Consider the following 12740-nt stretch of genomic DNA (forward strand, 5'->3'; position numbering starts at 1 on the left):
CCATGTTTGTGTACCAGGCACTTCACCCATGGAGCCATCTCACTGGCCCCCAGTTACAGTTTTGAAGAATTTGTGGTTCACATCTCTCAGATTTCTGATTTCACAGTGGATATCATTGGAAATGAACAGTGGTAGTAGTTGTAGATGCAAGACACCTTTAAAAGGAACTTCTCATCTTCCTCTCCTCCCCTCCACTTCTCAGGACAGGGTTTCCCTATGTAGCCCAGACTGACCTGGAACTATCTTTTAACTCAGGTAAGCCTGAAACTGACAGTCTCCCTACCTTTCAAAGTAACTTTCAAAAATAATAGTAAAGAAAAAAAAAGTTAAATTTTCAGTTGTCAATGGAAATTCCTTATTTTGAGGCTTAGGTTTTCTAAGTTAGGGTTCTCTGTGTTCTTGGCTGTCCTGGAACTCACTTTGTAAATCAGGCTGGCCTTGAACTCACAGACATCTGTCTGCTTCTGCCTTCCAAGTGCTAGGACTAAAGGCGTGCGCCACTGCTCAGCAACTATGTTTTATTAGCTTGGGCACTGTGAATAAGCACTTGGTGATTTACTCAGCAAAACATATCAACCATGTGTCAGAATTGTGCTACAGAAGGGACCCTTTCAGGAGGGCCTTTTTGCTTTCTGAGGCTGTAGGAAGCATAAAATGATGTAGAGGAAATAATATTGAAGCACTAAATTTCTAGTCCTTGTTCTGATTCCATGTCCTCTCCCTGGTGGGTCTCTGTGTGCCTCCCCGGAACGTTAATTTTGGTTTGGGGTGTTGCTTGGAGTTATGGTAAGGAAAGAGATGGAAGGCAGGTACTAACGCTTCGTGACAGTTGGCCAAAGCAAAGGTGGGACACCGCAGAACCGGCAGAAATGGAACAGTGAACGTGATGACCAAGGGAAGGAGAGAACAGCGGTGGCCTTGGTTTGGTTAAGGGCTGGCATATGACAGAAGGGAGAGGGTAGTGCTTTTGTAAGGAATTTAGAAGTCATTAGGAGGAGGGTCTACATAGTGAACGTGGATTAAGAATTTAAGACTTCACTCTCCCCTGGACTACTCTCTGGTTTGACTTCTGAAAATTAAGAAAACCAGAGGCAAATCTCATGCACACTCAAATTCTGAAAGCCTCCTTATCCCCCATTTTATCTATCAATCATCTATCTATCTATCTATCTATCTATCTATCTACCTACCTATCTACCTATCTATTGTTTTGTTTTTTGAGACAGGGTTTCTCTTTGTGGCCCTGGCTGTCTTGGAACTCACTATGTAGACCAGGCTGGCCTCGAACTTATGAAAATCCACCTGCCTCTACCTCCCAAGTGCTGGAATTAAAGGTGTGGGCCACCACTGCCCCTCCTTTTATTACTGAGGTGAAATTGAAATGACATGCAATTAGCTAGCTATTTTAAAGTGTACAGTAAAGTGGCATTCAGTGCATTCACATTATGCAATGAACACTATTCTCCAGTTCCCCTTCTTTTGATTCCTTGTATTTTCAACCTTCTACTTAAATCTCATAGGCATGCCTTTCTCCCAGACTCCTATTCCATCAAACTGTCATTTTCTTTGGGACTGGTTCACCAAAATATCTTCTCACCCCCAGCATTCATAGTAGATTTGGCCTTCACGAAATCAATTAAGTGTTCAAAACTTGTCTTCATTAATCCTGGGGTAAGTGACCAAGAAAGTAATCAAAACAGTTCTCTTCATGACTTCTAAGATGTAGTTAAGGTAGATAGCACAGACCCAAGTAGTTTTTTTTCAATATTGAGAGCTAGGAAAAGGCATTGCCTAGAATAAACCCTGTCACTCAGCTGGATCAAAAGTTCCTTCCCAGCTGACAACCACCATTCCAGAAGCACATTGCTTCTGCCTGCATGGTGCTTCTGAGCTTGATCTCACCAAGATTAGTAGTGGCTATTTAATTGCCAGATCCACTGGGTACACCATCCTCCTCCTTTACTTCTCTGAATCTTTGAACGCCACAGATCAGCGTCTTCTTTTAGAAAACACTGAAGAGACTTTCTCCTATTATCAGGTAAGCTAAAATCCCTGCAAATAGAAAATGTATCCCACAGTGGCTTAGTTAAGAGGAAGTCTAGAGATGGGGCAGTTCTAGGTTTGTTCAGAAGCCCAGCGACCCAGTCACTCCATCGTTCTCGTTGTTCCCAAATGCTCCTCATGGCAGCTTTAGACTCTTGTCCGAATTTCTCAGAAATGGACAGATGCAGGACACAAAGACTTTTTCCTCACTTTGTAGCCTGTACTAGCTTGACTACCCCTATATAGACCAGGCTGGCCTCAACCCTGTGGTGATTCTCCTGCCTCTGCCTTCTGAAGGCTAGGATTATGGGCATCTACCACCAGGCATGGCCAGTGCTATCTTTCTTCATTATTTTTTCCTTATAGACAGGGTCTTGCCGGGCGGTGGTGGTGCACACCTTTAATCCCAGCACTCAGGAGGCAGAGGCAGGCGAATCTCTGTGAGTTCCAGGCCAGCCTGGTCTACAGAGAGAGAGATCCAGGAAAGGCACAAAGCTACACAGAGAAACCCTGTCTCAAAAACAACAAAACAGGGGCTGGAGAGATGGCTCAGAGGTTAAGAACACTGGTTCTTCTTCCAAAGGTTCTGAGTTCAATTCCCAGCACCCATATAGTGGCTTACAACCATCTGTAATGAGATCTGGCTCCCTCTTCTGGCCTGCACGGACACATGCAGACAGAACACTGTATATGTAATAAATAAATAAATCTTAAAAAAAAAAAAAAAAAAAAAAAAAAAACAAAACAAAAAGACAGGGTCTCACTATGCAGTCTCTCAACCTTCTTCATTCCGGTCCTCTTCTGAATGGATGTAGAATATTACAACTTGATGAATTAAACGAATAGGCCCAATTCACACGCTTTGACAGGATGTGTCCTCCCTGATAGTATTGTTTTAAGAGATGGGATAGCCCCATGTTACCCAGGCTGGCCTGGAACTCTTGGGTTCGAGCAATCTCCCCACCACAGCCAGCAGGAATTAGAAGGAAGGGAGCACACAACAGCACCTCCATCTTACAATAGCATACAGCTCTCTCTGCTTAGATGCAGACACTCAAAGATCAAGAGATGCATGTTTGGGGGGCTGGAAAGATGGCTCTGTGGTTAAGAGCACTGACTGCTCTATCAGAGGACCCAGGTTCAGTTCCCAGCACCCACATGGTGGCTCACAGCTGTCTGTAACTCCATTTCCAGGGGACCCAATCCCTTACCCAGACATACATGCAGCAAAACACCAACATATATAAAATAAAATAAAAAAAATTTAAAGAGCTGCATTTTTCTATATTCATACTATTAAATTTTCATGATCATTCAAATAACTTTAAAATAATATTAAGTACTCTCTAATTGTTTGTTCACTGAAGAATCCTAGTCTTAGTCAGGCATAATGACTCATACTGATCCCAGAGCTCAGCAGACTGAGGCAGGAGGATTGTTGTAAGCTTGAGACGAGTTGGGCTACAGTGTAAGATGACTGGGTGTGTGAGGACACTTGCTGCCAAGCCTGAGACCTAAGCCCACCCAGTACCTAAGACCTACACGGTAGAAGGGGAGAATGGATCGCCACAAACTGTCTTCTGATCTCCACAAGCCTGCCACAGCACGCACATACACAATGCAAAACCATTTTTTCTAAGGAATCCTGGTCTCTCAGGAAATATAACCTCTGATCCCAAGCCTATGGTGACTCCCAAGACAGTCAAACGTGCTTCTCCTTGTTTTGAAAAGTTATGAAAGATGTCTATTACAGGAAATAGTGTTAGTCTATAAAGCATTCGTTACTGATAAATTGGCTCACTCTAGCTGGATGTGGTATTATAGGAGGTGGTGCTCAGGCAGAAGGATCAGAGTTCTGCCAGGGTACAGAAGAGGATGGATGGATGGATGGATGGATGGATGGATGGATGGATGGATGGATGGATGGATGGAGTTACATGTGTACTTTTCTGTTGTGAAAGAAAAGGTATGTTCTTGAAACTGCTTCTGTTAAAGAGGAAACTCTAACAGATTCACCTCAGGCCTGTGGTCAAGCCTTGTCCTAAACCCAAGTAGAACTCACTATCATCTCTCACTACTGCAAGAGTTTTCTGACTTCATATCCTGCCTTCATTCTTCTCCCCTCTCCATCTGCTGCTTTAAAAATATAAAATTCAGATCATAATGCTCTATTTTAAAGCACCCTATAGCTTATGACATTTAGAAAAGTCCAAACTTCTGGCTTTAACCTATAAGCCACTTCTGAGATCTGCCTCCTTCTCTGAGTTCATCTTTCCGTCTTCCCCCACTTCTTGAGGTTCTTAGGCACAAAGTTCACTCCTACCCAATGGCTTTTGCTGATGGTACCTACATTCTACACGGGTCTTTTTTTCGATAGTACCCAAGCCCTTGAACATGCTAGGCAGGCACTCCGCCACTGAGCTCTGACCCAAGCCAGGTCCTAGTTCTTTACCAAGCTGGCTCCTGGTAACCAGGGTCTCAATTCTCACTCCCACAGGGATATCTCCACTGACCAGTCTAAACTGCTTCCCACCACTATTAGGTAGTTGTGATTTATTTTCAACCCTATCAATATTTGATGTTTGTTTGGTTATCTAGCTCTTATCTCTCTTTTGGGATGTAAATTCCACGTGGACAGGACATTTTCTGTTCTAACTGCAATGCTTAGAACAGTGACTGACAAATATTTAATAAACGATTGTTGAATGAATTTATGGATATGATTTTTCTCACATGATAGTAGTAAAATATAATACTTGTCAAATACCAAACAAAGCATTCGATAGCTGTTAGTTTCTGTCTTTCTTTCTTATTTTGGGGGGTGGGGTGGGGTTTATCTGAGTAGCCTTGGCTGTCCTGGAACTCTCTCTGCAGACCAGGCTGGCCTCAAACTCAGAGATCTGCCTGCCTCCGCCTCCCCAGTATTGGGATCAAAGGTGCGTGTGTGCCACCATAGCCACCTGGCTAGTGTTAATTTCTTGAGAACCAAGAACTCTGCTTTATTTCCTGTTTAAAAGGAATGGTATTTGTTGAAGAAGAATTGCCTAAAGATGTTTGTAATGGCTAATCTTAGCTGTTAACTTGACACACCTGGGAAGTAAAACCTTGCTCGGCAACAACTTGAGGAAGATGAGGGAGCCGCATGGGTGTCTGCCTGGGTGGAACACTCTAGAGAGAACACGTGAAATGGGTGCTGCTTCCCACACTGGAGTAACCGCAAAGCTAGTCGGTGAAGACGGCAAGTCACGTGGGCCATGCAGAACACTCAAGGAACTTTGACTTCTACTCTGAGAAAAAGCCTTTGGAGGATTTAAACCGAGAACCTGTGCAGGCCATGCCTGCTGCGGGGCCAGGACTGTGTGTTTGGGGAGCAGAGAGGAGCAAGGGTGGGGGGCAGGGTGAACGCTTAGGAGGCTGCTGAGGTGGCTCAGAGAAGACACGAGGTTTCCTGGACAAAGGTAGTGGGGGTGAGCGTGAGAAGCTGGAAGATTTAGTTAGGGCTGTCTCCAGGTAGAGGTCACAGGATTCGCTGGCAGTGTGGGTGGACAGGGAAAGAAAAGAGAAAGGACTTTGGCCTGATGGTTGCACAAACTAATGCCAGCACTCAGGACAGAGCTGGGTGACCTCTGTGAACTGGAGGCCAGCCTGGCTTACAGGACAAGTTTGAGGCTAACAAGGGTTCCACAGAGAGACCCATCTAAAACAAAACAAAACAAAACATCAGCAATAACAAGTCGATGAATTCTGGAACTAGAGAGATGGCTCGGTGGTTCCGAGCACTTGTTGCTCTTGCAGAGGTCCCCAGGGTCAGTTCCCAGACTCACAGGGCAGCTCACAGTCATCTGTAACTCCAGGTCCAGGGGATCCAGTGCCCTCTACTGCCTCCCATCAGGCACTAAGTACATACATGATACACATACATGCATGCTGGCAAAACACTTACACATAAAATAATTTTTAATTTATTATACTTATTTACTTACTGTTTTGAGAGAGGGTCTCACTATACAGTCCTGGCTGGTTTAAACTCACACAGATCCTCCTGTCTCTGCCTCCTGAGTACTGGGGTTAAAATTATACACCACCATGCCTAGCCTAAAGTTTAAAAAAGAATTTTTTTTAAAGTATAGGAATAAGAAATAGACCCCACTGGAGAAACATAATGGGATTTGTCAGCAGTGTGGAAGGCCATTCTAATGTATGAGATCATTAACTGGTCATGGTAGCACATGCCTATAATCCCAGCATTCAAGGGGTTAAGGAAGGAGGATCCTGAGTTTGAGACAAGCCTAAACTGCATGGTGAGATCCTGTATTAAGACAGAAACACGGGTTGGGGATTTAGCTCAGTGGTAGAGCGCTTGCCTAACAAGCACAAGGCCCTGGGTTCAGTCCTCAACTCCAGAAAAAAACCAAAACAAACCAAAAAGACAAAAACAGAGGGCTGGAGAGATGGCTCAGCAGTTCAGAGCACTGGTTGCTCTTCCAGAAGACCTGGATTTGATTTCCAGCATTCACATGGTGGCTTACAAGCATGTGAGACTCCATTTCCAAGAGATCCAAAACCTTCTTCTGGCCTCTAAGGGTACCAGTTATATATGTGGGGCATAGACATATGGGAAGGCAAAATATCCACACATATAAAATAATAAGAACAATTCTTAAAAATTAAGGAAGAACTAAAGCCAGGTGGTGGTGGTGGTGGTGGTGGCGGTGGCGGTGCCGGCGCCGGCGGCGCACACCTTTAATCCCAGCACTCGGGAGGCACAGCCAGGTGAATCTTTGTGAGTTCCAGGCTAGCCTGGTCTACAGAGCGAGATCCAGGAAAGGTGCAAAGCTACACAGAGAAACCCTGTCTCCAAAAACCAAAAAAAAAAAAAAAAAATTAAGGAAGAACTAAAGAAGGAAAGAGAGAGAGGGTAAGGGAGGAGAAAAGGAAAGAAAAATGAGAGGGAAAGGGAGAAAGGAAGAGAGTTTTGAGGTAGCTATGGTGGTGCCCATCTTCACCCTCAGTAGGCTGAGGCAAGACGACAGCAAGTTCTGGGCCAGTCTGGGTTTCATGGGCAAGACTGTTGTGTGTGTCCCTGTGTACACACACATGTGGAGGCAAGAGGTTGATATCAAATGTTTTCCTCAATTTCTTTTTTTCTTTTTTTTGGGGGGGTGGGGGTGGGGGACAGGGTTTCTCTGTAGTTTTGGTTCCTGTCCTGGATCTCACTCTGTAGACCAGGCTGGCCTTGAACTCACAGAGATCTGCCTGGCTCTGCCTCCCGAGTGCTGGGATTAAAGGCATGCGTCACCACTGCCCTTTCCTCAATTTCTTGCCATCTTATTTTTGAGACAGGGTTTTTCCACTGAACCTGGAACTAGACTGAGTGGCTAGCAAGCCTTGGGAATCTGCCTGTCTCCACCTCCTCAGCACTGGGATTACAGGCACATGCTACCACATTCTACATTACTTGGGTACTGGAGTTCTAACTTAGGTCTTCATGTTTTCATGTCAGACATTTGACTGACTGAGCCATTTTCCAAGTTCTTGTTTTAAAATAAAATGAAAATAGCCTACATGAGTTATTTCTCCAAAAAATGTCCAGCTGCTCCAGTGAAGGCATAATAGATAGTATGATTATTTTCAAGGCAAGACTGTTTTCATAAGAGGGACTAAAGAAGTGGTATTATCCTGATGGATCATGGGATACAGTCAAGTAAAGGCAGGAATTAAAGCTTACCGAATTATGAAAGCAAAACATTGGTCATGCAGGTACTTGAGCAAAATCAACTGCGAAAAAGAATCATTTCAAGTTGAAATTCCAGGTGTAGAACAATTTCTGGTACTGACAGGGTGGTGAAGACAGAGATCAGAGCTTTGGCGCTAAGAAGTCAAGGACGCTGAGCATCTGCGGCACTGACATCATCCAACATGATGACAGAAGTATGAAGGAGAAGAAAGTTGGAAGTCAGTGACTCCAGCCTTCACAAACTAGGAGAGGCAAGGATGGTCCGGCCAGGTGGCAGCCACTGGAAGAAGAGATTTTCCCAGGCAGCAATAGGGGAACAGTCAGGAAGCAGCAAGAGGAGGAAGGAGGACTCAACTGCACTTCCTTACCTCAAGCTCTGGGAAGAGAAAAGTGGCTTCTACAGTTCTGTGGGAGACAGGGTAAGACAGGGCTTCATGTGGGTCAGGCTGGCCTCAAACCTAGTATGTGGCGGAGGATGACCTTGAACTCTTAGTCCTATTGCTTCTACCTCCTAAGAACTGGAATTACAGGAATGTTCCATCACATCTGGCAAAAACAGCTTGTCTCGTAGAGACCAGCCAGTCTTCAATTTAGCAATGGGAGGTAAAGGAGACGGTAAGACACTGAGGACACAGAGGAATTTGCTTATCACAGACTTAGACCTAAGAGCCTGGTGGAGAAAGAAGAGATGGGTGAGGATAAGGCCTTAAAGACTGAACTCCGAGTGACTGGGGTTTAAATTGAGCTGAAAAGTACAGAAGTATTCAATTCTGCCATTCTTGGGGTGAGGGTGGGCAACCAAACTTATTTCTGTGTTTCAAGAATATTGCTTCAGGGTGTCATGGCTTGGTACTCTAGATTTTTCCCCTAATGCTTCCTATGTTGCAACAGTTTGAATCATAAAGGTTTGGAGTAACCACTGAGGCACACAGAAGAGGGATCAAGGACACATGGAAATGAGGAGCAGCTTTGAAGATACTACAAGCTAAAATCTCTAGTGATATTAGTGTGTTCTGTTGCAGTGAGTGGTTCCACCTTCCTTATGTAGGAGTGTTGAAAAGAAAGCTAGAACTGATTCAAAGATAATGATTTATAAAGATGGTGTAGAACCCAGAATCAGACCAAACACACCACCTACCCCCACTTACCTTCAGTGTTCTAAACGCGCATCCCAGCCTCCTCTGCTCTGTAACTCTAGATTTGGAGCCTCTGACCTACCACTTGTTCTTCTGTTGGCTCCTGGCCTTGTCTGAGAATTTTCCAGTTAAACTCACTCACCATAACATTTTAAACTTACCATGATTTCACTCCAATCCTCTTCCACTTGGACAACTGTATCCTTGGGTGCTTCAGGTAACAGCCCTTCTGGTTTTAATGACCAACTTAAACCCAGCCAGAAATTTTCTATGATTGAAAGGTGATTCATAAGCTATCTGGCTAGATAGAAACAAGGTCAAGATTTGGGGAAATCCTTGAGATCTATTGGGCCACAGGTACGTTTAAAGATGAAAAAGCAGGGGCTGGAGAGATGGCTGTTACTATGAGCATCTGCTATCCTTCCAGGGGACCCCAGTTCACTTCCAGAGCCCATGTTCTGCAACCCACAACTTCCTATAACCCCCAGTTCTAGGCCTCTCGCCCCTGTGGGTACTCATGTGCACATGCCCACATGCTGATAAATAAACATAATTTAAAAGAAAAAAGAAATGAAGTTAAACACGAAGAGCCAAGGTAGAGGGGTAGTGTGAAATAAAAGCACTGTGGTCAAAAGAGAAACCGAACCATTCTGAGACTCCCCCGAGGGCAGTGTAAACTCCGATGATAAACGGGAGAAGCACATTCAATAGAGGTATAGATGGGATGGAAGTCCTGCAGGAGAGACAGGGAAAGCACCACGAACCCCTGGTAAAGGAGTTTCTGGTAGGTTTCTTTGGGAGGCAGGCAATGGACAGACAGTTACTCATTAGTGGTAGCAGCAAAACAGTGCATGTGAACCCTCACACAGAACATCTGCTTAAGAATTATTCAAGAACCAGGTGTAGTGGTATGCGCCTTTAATCCCAGCCCTGGGGGTGGGGGCAGGGACAGGTGGATCTCTGAGTTTGAGGCCAGCCTGGTCTGTTTCAGGAGAGCCAGGGCTACACAGTGAAACCCTGACTAGAAAAAACAAACAAACAAAACCCCCCAAACACTTCAAAAATGCAAAAAGAGGGGCTGGAGAGTTGGCTCAATGGTTAAGGACATTTGCTGTTCTTGCAAAGGACCCAGGTTCAATTCCCAGCACCCATATGGCAGTTCACCGCTTCCTCAGGGACCAGGCATGTATGTGGTACACTGACTGACATACATACATGCAAACCATTCATACACATAAAATAAGATAAAATTTTAAAATGCAGAAAGAACTCTCTGGGAGCTGCCTTGGAGGACCTAGGTCAGAATATTTTTTCTAAAAAAAAAAAAAAAAAAAAAAAAGAAAACAAAAAGCCAACTGGCATGTCTCCTATTTCCTATCACGAAGGGCAATCTGGGTCAGTGCTGAGAGATGGTCCCTCAAAGCCTGCCAGGCAGATTTTTTTCCCTAAAGTGACCTGAGCCTGTCTGTGGAAAAGTACAAGTTCTCCACTGGTCATGATACAAGTCACTAATGAATCTCCAGGGAACTTTTTTCCAGGCACCTTCCAACCTAATTGTAAGATTGTCATATATTTGGGGTGTGTGTGTGTCATGCTTAGATTCTAAAAATAAGGTAATTTTAATTGGTGACAACAGATAGATGGGACACAGTGTTATATGTGAGAGTTCTGAGAAATCAAAGCAACTGCCCATCTCCACTACGTTAGACAGTGTTACTTTAGTAAAATGGTATGGGATTTTCTCATTATTAAAACAAAAACATACCACCAAAAACTCAGTTCCTCAAAGCCCTCCCTTCTGCTCCTCTGCATTCACAGAGACACTTCAAGGAACATGTATGACATAGCATGTGCCTGAAGTGGACAGGCCCCTCTGCTGCCAGAAGATAACCACAGTATGGTGGTCTGATGCCAGGACCAACTTTATCTCTTTCAGCCACCTGCGGCTCAGTCAACCAGACGTGAGAGTGCTAAAAAATTTTAGAGACGGACAAGCACTAAATATTGTTAAACTACTAAACATTAATCAACAACACAAGATGAATCGACACGTTAATGTGTCATTCTGGTGATTTCATTTGAACTTGCTATCATCTTCTGCAGAAATAATGGAAACTTTTCTGCGGGGCAATTTTACATCAAGAACAGAAAACAATAATTCTTTAATTTACTCTACGGATATGAAAATGCCAAGATAGATGCATAAATATGTTCATTGTGGAGCTGGCAATGTGGCTCACTGGCAGAGCATTTGCCTAGCACGTTCAATGACCTGAGTTTGATCCCCAGCACTGCCAAAAGTTCATTGTAATTAAGAACAGTACAAGGGGCTGAAGAGATGGCTCAGCAATTAAGAACATTCGTTGCTCTTGGAGAGGACCCCCACGGTCAGCTTCCAGCACCCATACAGTGGTCCATAACCATCCCTAACTCCAATTCCAAGGGATTCAACACTCCTGACTTGCACAGGCACCAGGTATGCATGTAGTGCACATTGCTGTGGGATGGTCTATATGTCAAATTGCTCTGATTGGTCAATAAATAAAACACTGATTGGCCAGTGGCCAGGCAGGAAGTAGGTGGGACAAGGAGAGAGGAGAATTCTGGGAAGGCTGAGGCAGAGAGACATTGCAGCCACCGCCATGACCAGCAGCATGTGAAGACGCCGGTAAGCCACCAGCCACGTGGCAAGGTATAGATTTATGGAAATGGATTAATTTAAGATAAAAGAACAGTTAGCAAGAAGCCTGCCACGGCCATACAGTTTGTAAGCAATATAAGTCTCTGTGTTTACTTGGTTGGGTCTGAGCGGCTGTGGGACTGGTGGGTGACAAAGATTTGTCCTGACTGTGGGCAAGGCAGGAAAACTCTAGCTACAGCACATAACATTTACAAAACAAAACACGTATACACATAAATGATCTAAAAGACAAATAGTATACAAATGTTGAATAATTTGTTATAAATGATAATTTATGTTGAGAATGGTTTATTAACATGTATTCACATGATATGACCCTATTAAAATTGGCATTTTTGATATTGGCATTTTGCATTCCAATTAAGGAGATAGGTAAAATGCAGGATTTTAAGTCATATACCGTATAAGTCTATTATGTAGAGGCATGCATGCCAGTTGGGTGGAGGACAACTTTACGGACTCAGTTCTCCTTTTCCACTTTTTTTTTTTTTTTCAAGACAGGGTTTCTCTGTGCAACAGTCCTAGCTGTCCTGGAACTAACTCTGTAGCCCAGGCTGGCCTTGAACTCAAGAGATCTACCTGCCTCTGCTTCCTGGGTGCTGGAGTTAAAAGTATGCGCCACCACCGCCTGGCTTCTTTCCCACTTTTATGTGAGTTCTGGACATTGAACCCAGTTCACCAGTTTGTGTGGCAAGTACCTTTATCCACTGAGCCATCTCACTGAACCCTTTGAAGCCTGTTTTTGTTTTGTTTTGTTTTTTGTTTTTGTTGAAGCTGAGGACCGAATCCAGGGCTTTGCGCTTGCTAGGCAAGCGCTCTACCACTGAGCTAAATCCCCAAACCCCCTTTGAAGCCTTTTTAAAAATTATTTTTATTTATGTGTATTTTGTGAGGCTGCATGTGTTTATGTGCAGTTGTTCGGGGAGATCAGAGAGCATCAGACCCCTTGGAACTTGAGTTACAGGTGGTTATAATTCACCTGATGTGAGTGCTGGGAACTGAACCCAGGTCCTCAAGAGCACAGTAAGAGCTCTTAACCACTGGGCCATCTTTCCAGCACCCTCTACATTAAAAAAAAAAATATCATTGTGTGTATGTGAATTATCTTAATTCTGAAAATGTA

Source organism: Peromyscus maniculatus, chromosome 6, assembly GCF_049852395.1.
Source record: "Peromyscus maniculatus bairdii isolate BWxNUB_F1_BW_parent chromosome 6, HU_Pman_BW_mat_3.1, whole genome shotgun sequence".
NCBI lineage: Eukaryota > Metazoa > Chordata > Mammalia > Rodentia > Cricetidae > Peromyscus > Peromyscus maniculatus.